Source organism: Telmatherina bonti (assembly GCF_933228915.1).
Source record: "Telmatherina bonti genome assembly, chromosome: 1".
NCBI classification, from domain to species: Eukaryota; Metazoa; Chordata; class Actinopteri; order Atheriniformes; family Telmatherinidae; genus Telmatherina; species Telmatherina bonti.
The window spans coordinates 17,177,645-17,192,422 of record NC_136619.1 but is presented as its reverse complement, the minus strand read 5'-3'; positions in this window follow the sequence as shown (position 1 = coordinate 17,192,422).

Genomic DNA, 14,778 nt, shown 5'->3' with positions numbered 1-14,778 from the left:
TATAGTAGACAATGGACCTCAAAAGGAAAAGAAACTTGCAGACGATGGTGAAACTGCGTATTCACACCTATGAACACAAACCTTGTTGGCTCTAAATACATTTGGTAGGAAAAAAGCAAGTTTTTGCTGAAAAGTGCAATGGTTAAGATATTTTCATTTGAATACAGCACAAGAGAGCTTTGATGTGCAGTGCTTGCATAATACACGACTAGTGAGCAGTGCTGTCAAAGCCTCCTCTCTCTGCACAACCCATCATAATGAATTGCTGTAGAGTTCTTGCTCCTGCATAAATGTCTGTTTTAAAAATCAGACACTATTGAAAAATTCTGCAATCCAGCAAGAAGCCCAAGCTCTTCATTCAGACCCCCACCACATAATCTTTAATCTACTGTATTCTGTCACTGGAAATTTGCTTTTTTCCATGTCTATCAAGACCTTTGCTGAGCACTCACTATTCACACAATCAATCTCATCATGCTGCACAGACGCAAGCATCCAACGATAAAATGAAGAGGAGTTTCAGTTGAAATAGAAAACCTGATTTTTTTCTTCTTGATTTGCTTTTTATCATCATGTGGATTGATAATAATGCTGCATGAACGTCATAAATGAATGGAAGCAGTCTCTCACTCAGCCTTACAATCTAGTTGGCTATGTCAGTTCAGGAGGATTATTTTGGGGCAGTTAACATGGATGCTTCTTGTTTTGGTCATTGTTTTTATCAAAGTTATTCAAATGCAGTAATATCTCTTTTGCTCCATCTTGCAACTGGAACATAGTGACTTTGCTTAAGAGCAGCTTAATTTTAAATGGATTCTGGGTGCAACCAAAGCCTCTGCTGCATGTGCTGAAAAAAGCGACTACAAACTGGCCAGATAAACACACAGACACAAAGATACGTTACATACATACATACATACATACATACATACATACATACATTATATATATATATATATATACATACATACATATATAATACATATACATATATATATATATATATATATATATATATATATATATATATATATATAATACATATATATATATATATATATATATATATATATATATATATATATATATATATACATACATATACATATATAATACATATACATACATATACATATATAATACATATATATACATACATATATAATACATATATATACATATATATATACATATATATATATATATATATATATATATATATATATATATATATATATATATACATATATATATATATATACATATATAATACATATATATATATATATAATACATATATATATATATATATATATATATTTATATATATATATATATATATATATATATATACATATATATATATATATATATATATAAATATGTATATATATATATATATATATATATATATATATATAAAAATATGTATATATATATATATATATATATATATATATATATATATATATATATATATATATATATATATATATATATATAAAAATATGTATATATATATATATATATATATATATATATATATATATATATATATATATATATATATATATATATATATGTGTGTGTGTGTGTGTGTGTGTGTGTGTGTGTGTGTAATCCCATTTCTTATAAAACACATTTTATCTTGCAGCAGTGGTGAAGCTAATCCTCATGGAATCAGAGCGATATTTTACAAATGAACACTGATGCAGTTTATCTGTCTGAGGTTGTAGTATATTACATACAAGACCTAAATGAAACAAGATGATTAAAACGTTCAGCTTTATTTGTCTGCTATCAGTAACTATTGAAAGGTCCAGGAATAATTTTACTCTCCTGACAGTCTTGATCCCAGTACATATTTTTACTTCCAGAGCTCCGTATTCACATGGTTGGGAATATGCTGAGCCAAAGATCATGTCAAAATTTGGTGACAAAGATTGCGAAGATCAAGAGCTATGGATTTACAGCATTTGACAACACCAGTGATGTGCAAATATCATTGTCATGCTTGATAAAGATTTTCATTTTGTGAGCTTTAAAAAAGAAAAAAAAAAAGGAGAGGGAATACATGCATGATGAAATGTATGCACCATGCAACAACCGAGACAAAATGATTGATGTTGTTCAGGCCTGGAAGTGACTGGATTTAAATGGAAGGACCCTGAAATTGTTGTACTCAGAGTATTATTATCTTGACAAACCAGGTCCTCACACTGGATGAACAAAATAGTATTTATATCTTTCATTATATTGTTGTGCAAAATAGTTGTGTGGAAATGATATACTCTTTGAATACAAACATTATAGCAACAGATGATGAAGATATATTAATACATAGCTTCATTCAGTCCACTCTGAATACAAGGACCTCCCGCATATAAAACGTTTCATCACTTGCGATCCAATTTTTCCCTGAGAAAATCATACAATTGCTTTGGACAGCAATTTTTTTGTTCACGTATTATGCAAAAGTAGAAATGAGAAAAAAAAGAGAACATTAGGAATAGACTAAAATAATGTAGAGAAGTTTGCAAGAAATATTCCAGTAGCATTGCTAAATATTAGGCTCTACTGGGATACAAGCCATAATCAGGTTTTACTCAGGTCTACTGAAATTGGAATTTGCAAGACAATGTGCTTCACAAACCACACTTTCCATTGTTGGAATTATAAACTACTGCTGAAACTCAATCTGCTGGTGAAGGTAAAAAGAAAAAAAAGGGAACCAAGAAAGAGCCTGTGTGTGCATGGGGAGGATCTGCTACGTCCATACAGTCGATCTGGCTGAGGTTTGCACCAGGAACCTTCATGCTGTAGGGTGACATGCTAACCACCGCACCACTATCCATCTCCTTACAAAGCAATAATCAATAAAAAGCTAAACTGGACCAAATTCTTCATTCATATTTTAACTATAAAATAAACAAACATTTATATGTCAAATGTCAAATAGAGAGATCCTGAATGGTTTTCAGACTTGTTTTTATGTCCAGCCATAGCTACAGCTGGGTGAGCTAATCTCTTTAGCAGTGTGAAAGTTTTATTGGGGAAGATGCATGAATGTGACTCAGCTTACAAAGTGAAGTTTGTCTCATTCTCCACAGACTTACATGTAGCCATTACCAGCAAACTGACTATCTGTTCACAGCATCAGCTGTTAAATGGGATCCTGTAATGTAGTGACCCAACCCTGGTCCTTAAGGCCAGCTATTGACAGGTATTTCAGATGCTTATTTGAGTCAGGTGTGTTGCAGCAAGGAAGCATCAAAAGTATGCAGAAGAGTAGGGCTTGAGGGCCAGAGTTGTCGATCCCTGTTGTAACTGACCGAGTAAATAATAGAGAATATGATCTTATCCAGCAAATTAATAACATTGCATATATTGAATTGGAACACTTTCTTATTTTGCATGTCAAACAGATTTTGTTGACTAAAACCTCCTCAGATTGTAGATCCATATTGTAATGTTTGTTCAGATCTCTGATATGCTTCTAAAGAATACTGGCTGATCCATGATTACCGGAATTAAGACCTAAAAGATCTTGAAACATCCTGATGCATCTCCGATACCACATTTGAAGGCAACATAGTGCTGGTTTTTAGCTCTGGTTTCATCTTCCATACTTGACAACATTCCTGAATCTTGAGTATGCTAGCCATACTTACGGCTTCCTTTTCTGCACAACACTTAATTGTTAAAGTTTGACACAAAAGTCATAAAAATGTGCTGTGTGATAGTGCAGAGTATGACTGCTGAATGGGAGAAAAGCTGGCTGGAGATTCTTTCAACGAGGCTGCAGTACTGAATATATTTAAGGTAACAACAGTGTGACAACCACAATACAGCTGATGTTCTGCTGTCTGTTTGATTTCTCACTTGCTGCATTTAACTGTTAAACGACACTACCAGTACTGGCTTTAAAGCTGTGCCATGAAAGCATGTTTATTTTATGGGTGGGATGTTTATTTTTCCTCTTTAAACAGACCTAGAGCTTTTTTTGTTCGTTTTTAGACCAATATTTACAAAAGTGTCATGATTCATATTTTTACAATGTATTCTACACAAAAAAACAAGAAAAAACAAAAAAACAAAAAGGGTTTGTTGGGGATGTAGGGGCAGTCTCAACTGGTCCACAGTACTTTTCACTGACAACTGCAATATTCTCTGCAACACTCTGCAATGTTTCTTCTCTTGCCATCACTACGATGTTCTGTATTTCTGTTGCTCTCCTCTATTATCTGTTTGACTTTTGTTTTGCACTACTAATTCATCCAACTCTTTCATTCTCCAGCATTATGATCCCATTCCTCAGCAGAAAGGAGAGTGTGTAATATATATACACACATATACACACACACATATATATATATATACATATATATATATATATATATATATATATATATACATATATATATATATATATATATATATATATATATATATATATATATATATATATATATATATATATATATATATATATATATATATATATATATATATATATATATATATGCTGGGCAAGGCGGGTTTTGAGCCTAAGGCTAGGCCGATACGATGTATCATCCTTTTCCTTGAGGGAAAAACATTCATATCCCATTGATCAGATCGGCGATGCCGATCAAACCCCCATGTTTTCTGATATGCCAACGCCTGTAACCATGCACAAAAAAAGCGAGAAATCTGTTATTATGAAATCATCTGGAAACGAAAAGAACTGGCTCACTGTCATGTTGGTGTGCCTGGCAGACGGGACAAAGTTAGGCCTTCTTGTGATTTTAAAACACAAAACGGTGCTAAAGGAGACAATGCAAGCTGGCATTGTTCTATGTGACCAGGCTGAGCCACACTACTTTAACAAAGAAATCCCCAAGCTGAAAGGTGGACCGAGTAGAGAGCGCCGCTACAACACCAGGGAGACGGACCAGTAAATTCAACCTGATTTTATTTTTTACAGTTTAGGGTTGATGACTGTCGTTTAAAAGTCAGTAAAAGGATAAAACAAAGGGAAGTGTCCATAAAATTCCCAAGTTCCTGCTGCGAGTAAAAACCAGTCTTGGCTGACTTGACATCACTCCAATTGAGGGCAGCTTTTCCACCGCAAGCTGCCAGGCCCGGGTCTGTGGGGAAACCCTCATCTCGCAGTCCTGCACGTAAAAAGGCGATGGCAGTATTCCACTCCACCCGGCGACATAATGTTAGAGGGAAGTCACTGTACTCACATAACGGGGCAGGGTCCATCTCCCCTGCCCATCCGCGACCTATTCCGACGTGCCATCGCTTCCACCCTATCTACCGCCTCGCTTGGCTCCAGTTGCCCTCCGAATTGGTGCCAGGTCACGGCGCTCCAGTGGCCCTCAAAACCGCCTCAATCGGTGCCAGGTCACGCTGCTCCAGTTGCCCTCCAAACCGCTTCACTTGGTGCCAGGTCACGGCGCTCCAGGTTCTCTCCAAACCGCCTCGCTCAGTGCCAGGTCACGTCGCTCTAGTTGCACTCCGAACCGCATCGCTCAGTGCCAGCTTACGCCGTTCCAGCTACATTGTAAGTCACACCTGTCTCAGCCTCGCATCGCCACCAGTAAACCTGTGGGGGAAAACAAACTCCTCCCCTGTCGGCTACCCATTCGTCAATCAATGTTCACACACCTGCGGTCAATCTCAGATAACACTGGGAGGTGGGGTTAATCAATCATGCATAAAACCAAACATGCAAATTGCATTAAAAAAATGAACAGGCCATTGATAAAACAATAAAAAGACTAAAAAAAAACCACCCTGTGACATCTACACGCCCAGGAAAAGGGCTGGATGAAGAGTCAACTTGTGGTAGACTGGCTTAAAGTGGTGCAGAGGACATGGCACAGGGCTCTCAGAAAAAAGAGAAAACGTGCTCATTATGGACGCCTTCCTAGGACACCTGACTGATGCAGTTAAAACTCAGGTGAGGAAGATGAACGGCGACTTGGTTATCATACCAGGCGGATGACAAGCCAGCTACAGGTGTTGGATGTAGTGGTTAACAAGCCTTTGTTGATTCAGTTTACATACAAACTGAATCAACAAAGGGCAGATGTCCTCAATAAATATTTAACATGATTTACATACTCACAGGTCAAAAGACACCTAAAACAATATTACACCAAGATGCGTCTTGTCAGAAGTTACACCTTCCATCAAGTTACTAGACACTGTGGAGCCAGATAATTCATTTGTTCTTTTCACAGGAAGACACCCCAAGATAAGAGTTCCAGGCTTCACTCCATATTAAGCTCAGTTAGTTAAATTTCTTTATTTTATTTCTTCATTCTTAAAGTAACTGATTTAACTTGGCTCTAAATGATTTTGTTTCACTGCTTCAACTGAATTAGTCATTTTCATTATTTTTGTTAACTTGATTGAATTCTTTTGGAAATAATCACACACCAAGAGGAGTTATGAATACTTTATTAAATAATTGTTGGTTAAATTCTTCCAAGCTTCAGAACTTTTCAAGAAACTAATGTGTAAAGTAGAGTGTAATTTTACCCTCAGGATTAATCCTTTCATTAATTAATCCATTACATTTTCATGTGTAAACGTGATACTATGAGTTATTGCTTCTCTTTCCAGCAAACAAAAAGTCTGCATAATTCTCCAGAATGTTGCTTTTATGTGTATAAGGAATCAAACAAAGAAGATTTTATTCAGATTATTGTGTTTGCATTAATGAGATGAAGAGAGGAAGGAACCAGTGCGCCACTGTGCCACAAAACTGAAGAACTTCTACCTTTCAGGTCAAAGTATCCAAAACTGTTCTTATTGGATGAGCTTAGCCCAGGCTTCTGAAAAGCAGGTTGTAATTGGCAGTGAGCATCCACCCAGCTTGACCCAAACTCCGAAGACCTAGCGTCTAAAAGTAGGATCTGATAGCGCTCTGAACATTTGTGATGTCTTGAAACAGTACATCAAAATTTAACCAAATTACCAAATATGAACCTACATTTAAATTCAAATATCATTGAACAAATTCTTATAATAGATTCAAGTAGTATTCAGATTTATTAGCTTAATTCCAACCAATTCCTTCCCGCTCCATCTCATTTCATCAATTTTAGCATTCATCATTAATATCAGAATTGAAAATCCACAGATATATTCATTCTACAATTTTCTAGATAACCTCTCCATTATTGGTTCCATTAATCTGATTGTTTATGCTGTTTCCCATCATTGTTTATGAATATGTGTGATGAATTCATTTATTCTTGTCATAATTTCTGAATGCAAATTTCTGGGTTACTCATTCTTGGAATTGATGACATCAGATAAAGACTGAAATTAATCTCAGGTTTTCTCACCCTGGCCTGAATCGTAAGTTAATTTTGAAGGATGGATGGTGCTCCAGAGGTTTATTAGTGTATTAATAAATTAATAATTAATAGAGGCATATTTCCCTACACAGTGAGCTTTGCGAATGGATCCTCCAGGAATGGGTTGAAGTAACACCAGCATCAGTGGATTTAAAACGCGCTGCTTATCAAATGCATTGCAGTGCAGTCACATTTGCCAACTCTCAAGGGGGATCCTAAGGCATTCCCAGGCCGGCCGAGAAATATAATCCCTCCAGGGTTTCCTGGGTCTCCCCTTTGGTCTCCTCCCAGAAAAACGTGCCCAGAACACCTCACCAGGGAGGCGTCCAGGAGACATCCGGACTAGATGCCTGAGCCAACTCAACTGGCTCCTCTCGATGCAGAGGAGCAGCGGCTCTACTCTCAGCGCCTCCCAGCTCCTCACCCCATCTCTAAGGGAGAGCTCGGCCACCCAGCGGAGGAAACTCATTTCAGCCACTTGTATACAAGATCTCGTTCTTTCGGTCACGACCCACAGTTCATGACCATAGGTGATGGAAGGAACATAGATTGACTGGTAAATCAAGATCTTTTCCTTCTGGCTCAGCTCCTTCTTCACCACAGCAAACCGGCGCAGAGTCCGCATTACTGCAGATGCCGCACTGATCCGTCTGTCGATTTTGCGCTCCATCCTTCCTTCATCCCTCATAAACAAGACCCTGAGAAATATAAACTCCCCACTTGAGGCAGGACCACACTCCCAACCCAGAGAGGGCAATCCACCCTATTCTGGCAGAGGACCAAGGTCTCAGATTTGGAGGTGCTGATTCTTATCCCAGCTGCTTCACACTCGGCTGCGACTCCCTCAAGCGAGAGCTGGAGCTCACAACCAGATGAAGCCAACAGGACCACGTCATTTGCAAAAAGCAGAGATCCAATCCTGAGGCCACCAAACCGGATCCCCTCAACACCTCGGCTACGCCTAGAAATTCTGTCCATATAAGTTATGAAACGAATCGGTGATAAACGGCAGGCTTGAAGGAGTCCAACCCTCACTAGAAATGAATCTGACTTACTGCCAGCAATGCGAACCAAGCTCTGACATCTGTTGTACAGGAACCAGACAGCTCGTACAAGGGGGTCTGGTACCCCATACTCCCGGAGTACCTTCCACAGGAGTCCACGGGCTACATGGTCAAACTCCTTCTTCTGGTCCACAAAGCACATGTAGACTGGTTGGGCAAACTCCCATGCCCCTTCCAGGACCCCATAGAGGGTATAGAGCCGGTCCACTGTTCCATGACCAGGACAAAAGCCACACTGCTCCTCCTCAATCCGAGATTTGACCATCCGACGGACCGTCCTCTTAGGACCCCTGAATAGACCTTACAAAGGAGGCTGAGGAGCGTTATTCTCCTGTAATTGGAACACACCCTCCACAACCACAATATGCCTGTCCAGAGGCACTGTCCCCGATGTCCAGGTGATGCTGCAGTCATGTCAGCCAAGACAGCCCCACAGCATCCAGAGCCTTAAGGAACTCTGGACGGATCTCATCCGCCCAGGGGCCCTGCCACCAAGGAGCTTTTTATTTATTTATTTATTTTTTTTATTTTTTTATTTATCTATTTATTTGTCTTGTCCAGCATTTAAGCAGGCAAAATGGATTTTCTGGATGCTCTATTCTGCTGGGCAAATTTACTTAACCAAGGGAAGCATCATAGATATAAGGCTCCCCTTGATATTCTGGATTTTAATTTTATTTTTCTATTTATTTTGCATAATTGTTTGTATTACAAAGTTTGTACCGGAGAGGACAGAAGAGGAACAGAAAGAGAATTGAAAAGAAGAGAAAACAGAAAACACCTTGTAGAGAGAAAAAGAGAGAGAGAGAAAGGAAAAAAAAAGATTGAACAAGAGAACAACCTGCATACATTTGCATGTATATAAGCACAGATACACACCCACTTATATATACACACATCCATACACCTATACACACTGGAGTAATGTTCCCCCTGCGGGAGGACAAAGCCATCACCTATCAGGAAAACCCAGAGCTCACAAGCTAAATTAGACACACAGGAAGAAAGCCAGCCATTGTTAGTAAATGAACCTGCAGGCGACTCAGTGACTGTGTCACATGCAGAGCATGCGGTGTGGAACGTGTTCAGAGAAGAGTGATCATGCCAATGTGGCCCTGCCCACATGCAGGCAAGAGGAAGGCCCGGAGAACCCAGAGGCTCGAGAAGCTGGCGACTGTCCCCAAGCACAGATCCCAACCACCCCGCTCCAGAGCCAGCCATGCATCCACCCAGGAGGTGACAGAGGGGGGGCCCCAGCAGAGCCCCCCACGGTCAGGGGGAACAGGCCCCAGCAGTCCCGGACCGGCAAAGCCCGGCTGTGCCGGGCACCGGCCACCCAGGGCAGACAGAGTGCGGGCCCCAGGACCCCAAGAGCCCACCACCCCCGTAGGCAGAAGGTGCAGCCCACACCAATGGAGAGCCAGGACACCAAGACTGCCACTGAATGGTAGCCAGGTGGCACCCCAGTGCACTGGCCATGCTCCTTGGGCACCAAGGCCCTTTCACCCCTCCCACACACTCACATACACTCACACACACACACACACACACACACACATACACACACACACACAGACACGCACTCCCATATGTGCGCACACATTCCCTTCCTACACACATCCACGCTATCTATCCTGTTGCTTACAGACACCCCATCTCGCACTCCCCCGCTCCTCTGCCCCCCACCCCATTCACACGCACACCCCATACCATCCCGCCTCACACGCTTCCCTCGACACACCCTCACACTCATCATGCACCTCCTACTCAGTCCCCATCCACACAAACTTCTGCTTTACACTCAACCCACACCAGTTCCCCTTATACACTGTCCCCTATACATGGCCACACTCCAACCCCATCCCTTCACCTTGCTCCACCTCTATACACCCACACACCCCCCACATACTCATACACATACTCCACTCTACACACATACATACCCCCTAACCCCCCTTCCATCCGGCCTCATATTCCTTATACACAAGCACACTACATCATACACGCATCTATCTCATTGTGTCCCCTCTAACATGCCCCTTCCCATACCCCAACCAGCACCCCCTCAGGGCCAGCAGCGCCCTCTCCCAGCCAAGCCAGCCTGGGCCCAGGTCTATCGGACAGCACCCCCTTCCCCCCCGTGCAAACCCCTCCGGCAAGGCCACCCCAAACTAATGCACCCTCACACTCCCCTATACACACACCCTTACCCCCCCATATGCATCCCTACCTTACTTTGCCATACTTAAGCATCAGCATACTTCCCGTACACACATTCCTACCCCCCCACCACACACAAACACTTATGCACCCCTACCATCCCCCATACACACATCCCTGAACACCCACCCACATGCACCACCACGCTCCACCACATTCATGCATCACTACTACTAATACTTAATTAATTGTTTTGTGTTTGGTTTTTTTTTATTTCAAGCTTCCCATCTAAAGGACCAACAGGTTTTTTTGATCCTGGATCCTTTAACCCGCTCTGGTCCCAGTCAGCTATTACGGTCAGTTGCTTCTTCTCCTTTTCCTTTGTGTTTTCTTGGCAATCCTACCATCAGCTGAACAAAAATAAAAATAACTTAGTTACAGTTTCAGAAAATTCAATGTAAATTTGCAAAATATTCCTGTAATCTTATTGGTATTTGTCAAGTAAATTTAAAAAGCACATAGAAATAAAAATACAGACAAAACTGTAATTTCATTGTTGTTTCTTACAGCCCAACTTTTTAAACCCACAGTTTTTTTTATTTACTAACTTGCTACCATAAATGATTCCAGAATACATAATACTGCTTGTGAATGAAGTGTTAAGTCAGTGTACATTACACTGCCAGAATTACAGTATTACTGCTACATGCATGAAATCCTCACAGTTTTCACTCCACTAGCAACTGTTTGAACATACTGTACATCACTCTGTCTTCACAGTGGGGATATTTAGATCTTGTCGCACTATAAGCTGTTAAATAACACAAAATGTTCTACAAATACTATGTGTGAAACACTCCACACTTTTACACGCAGTAGAACTGCTAAAATACCTCATATTGCAATGAAACTGTAAGCAAGGCCCACATCTGTTTTGTGCTTTATATTTTTTGGTCATTTACTGTCCTGAGGTGAAGCAGAGCGCTTGCTGTCCTCCCAGGCTTAATCCTTTGATCTGGACCAAGCGAGTTGTTGAGATGTCAGTGGGGTGAACAGAGCTGTGACAGCTGAGGGGAGGAAGAAGCAGAGACAAGCTTTTCTGTCAATCAAGTTAGTGGGAGAAAACTGCAAGCTGCACGTCTTAATGAGTGAATCACTGTCGCCTATAAGGATACAGGGAGCCATATTTGTTCCTTTGCTGACTGAATGAAAGCAAGAAGTCTGTTGAGGACAAAATGTAAAAGGCAAGTTCATTTACCTTTTTTTTAATTGCATGTTTTACAACACTATGCAATGTGTTCAGCACACATATTTATTTCTGAGGTGTCAGGAGTGCATCTTTTCATGCCAAATAAATAGTTAGTGCAACACTATTCATTGATTCTCATCCATTTTTTTTTCTTCTCACCTTGGGTTGATGCAACTCCAGTGGCTGATGTTCACTTAATATGGATTGATGGAAAGTCGTTGAGTCCTTTGCAAGGTTCATTGCAGAGCAGCTCATTCTGCTCTTGCGAGGACAGAGCACAGTGTTATTAATAAAATAAGAAAAAGACAAAACACCTTGGCTCCTAATGTGCACTTCTAGACTACTGTGCAGCCTTGTGGGACAGAAGTACTGAATTATACAGTTGTGGAAGTGATCCCAGTTTTCATGACTTGAATACTGTTACACAAAATCCCTCAGATTAAACTGGATTTGCTGTGGTAGATCTTTGCTGTATATAGAAACTAAATAAATGCATTACAGCAAAGCTGTGAGTTTTTGCCTGCCTTAAAATTGGATCTAATCATGATTCATTTGTCAGGCCTCAATCGTTCGAACTGAGTCAACTTTATATCCTACTTTATAATGTTAAAATAAAGTAACCAGAACCAGTGGTGAGTATATGTTTTTTTTTATTTTTTTTTTTATTTGTCATACAAAAAGGTGATACCTTAAATTGGATCGAAAACTTTCTTCCTATTGCTTTGATGAAATAGAAAACATCTACACGGCCTGTAATAGGACTGCCTCCCTAGGGGTCTTGCAAAGGTTAACATAGAACAAAGGATGTGTCAAAATTTTTTCTTTTCTTTATAAAATAAACTTCTTTTGTTTCATCCATTACTGTGCAGTTGATGTGTAGCAACATTGTTTCCCAATTTGCACTTGTCTTGGGCTGTAAGAGGTCTATCCATAATAAAATGATCATTACTAAATCCATTTTAAACAGATTTTTGAGCGGTTGGTTAGAAATGCAGGATGTTCTGTGTTTTGTTTATTATAGATAGTAATCATTGCAAAGTAACAAATATTGAAATCCACTGTGCATTTGTTATTTTATAAGGAGACAGTTAAGGTTGTTATAAAAAGAAAACAACAGCAATTTAGTCCAAGCGGGGCTGTAGGGGCTGCAAAGTCAGTCTGATTGCTGCACAGTTTGCACTATTCGCTGCTTGGATGGTGGGAAAGCTGTTGATCAGGGCCTTCAGCAGACATGCTGGCAGTGTATCAGAGCAGAAGACACTACCTTTCTTGTCTTGGGCTGTAAGAGGTCTATCCATAATAAAATGATCATTACTAAATCCATTTTAAACAGATTTTTGAGCGGTTGGTTAAAATATTAGAAACATTCACAAGGGTGAACTGGCTATCTCCTCCCTGGGAAATGCAGGATGTTCTGTGTTTTGTTTATTATAGATAGTAATCATTGCAAAGTAACAAATATTGAAATCCACTGTGCATTTGTTATTTTATAAGGAGACAGTTAAGGTTGTTATAAAAAGAAAACAACAGCAATTTAGTCCAAGCGTATTTTAATGCCACAACATGTGGCATTAAAATACAAGGACGCAGCCGCGTGCAGAACCCGCCCTTTAAGCTTTTCAGTAAATATGAAACAACAGGCTTCATTACACTTAAAATCAGACCGATCACCGCTTGCATTGATTCCTGTCCCGTTTCAGATGAAGCTTCTCGTGGAGTATGAATGGACCAGAAAAAAAACAAAACTTTTTTCTTCTTGCCACCTCAAGAGCAAGAACAAAGTTCTCGCTTTTTGTAGAGCATGCAATAAGCTTTAATGTCATTCAGCAACACATGGTTGGAGCTTGATGTAGATGCAAAATATCCCGACACATTCTGATTTTACAGAACACACAAAGCCTATTTCAGTCATTTCATGCAAACCCAAAGAAGATAGTTTTCAGGGAGAGAGTTGTTTTCTAGTGCCGGAAGCAAAAGCATTACTGACACCGAGCTGTTCTTATATTATTCAATCCCAGTTGGACAACACACTGCATAATGTATATGCTAAGGCATCTCCTTTCCAAGCTCATACCTTGTAGTGAGTACAATTTGCCTGAACAAAATAAAGAAACAACAATGACTGTCAATATGTGTCAGATAAAATCAATTGCCTCATTAAGGACACAACAAGGACAATTTCTCACTGTACTATTTAGCTTTTGCATTATGTTGGGATAGAGTAATTGTTTAATTAAAATACCTAAAGGGAAGGAACAGAAATCAAATCACTTCTAGACACAAGGCAGATTTATAGTTCTAATATTATATCTCTTGGTGTTTAAATCTGCATTTTTCACTCAGATATTTCACTCATTGCCATAATTTTGTATCTGCTGAGTTAAAATACTTAGCATTAATAGCAACTTGGGTGGTTTTTTTTTGTTTTTGTTTTTTTATTTATGCCATAAAATCCTTATCTAGAAACCATTCACATATGCATAATGGCAGCTGATTGCAGTGAAATTCATCTTTCACAAATTCTTCATCTTTATTTTTTTTCTTGTGATGATCAATCATGGCTTCAACCCTACTCAGTTTATTTGGGCAAATGGTTGAAAACTTTTTTTCAAGGCATTTTATTTAGAGCTTTCTATTTTACATATACAATATACTTGTGTCCTTTGCAGATATGGAGGAAAATGTCAAACAATGTAAAAGGGTCTTTTTTTTTTAAGACAAAACCACAATTGTTACCTAACCATACAAAGTATCTCTAATGTGTTAACCTAACCAAGTAATTAAAATTCTTCTCACAACCAAACATCAGGGGAGTGAAAACAAAATTCAAACTTAACATGTAATAGTGTGAAAAATAGTTCCGACACTGGAAACAGACTTTTTGCCTTTTAAAGGGGTGCTATTATGGTATTTCAAGTTTGCTGAGCTTTCTACAATGTCACAATGT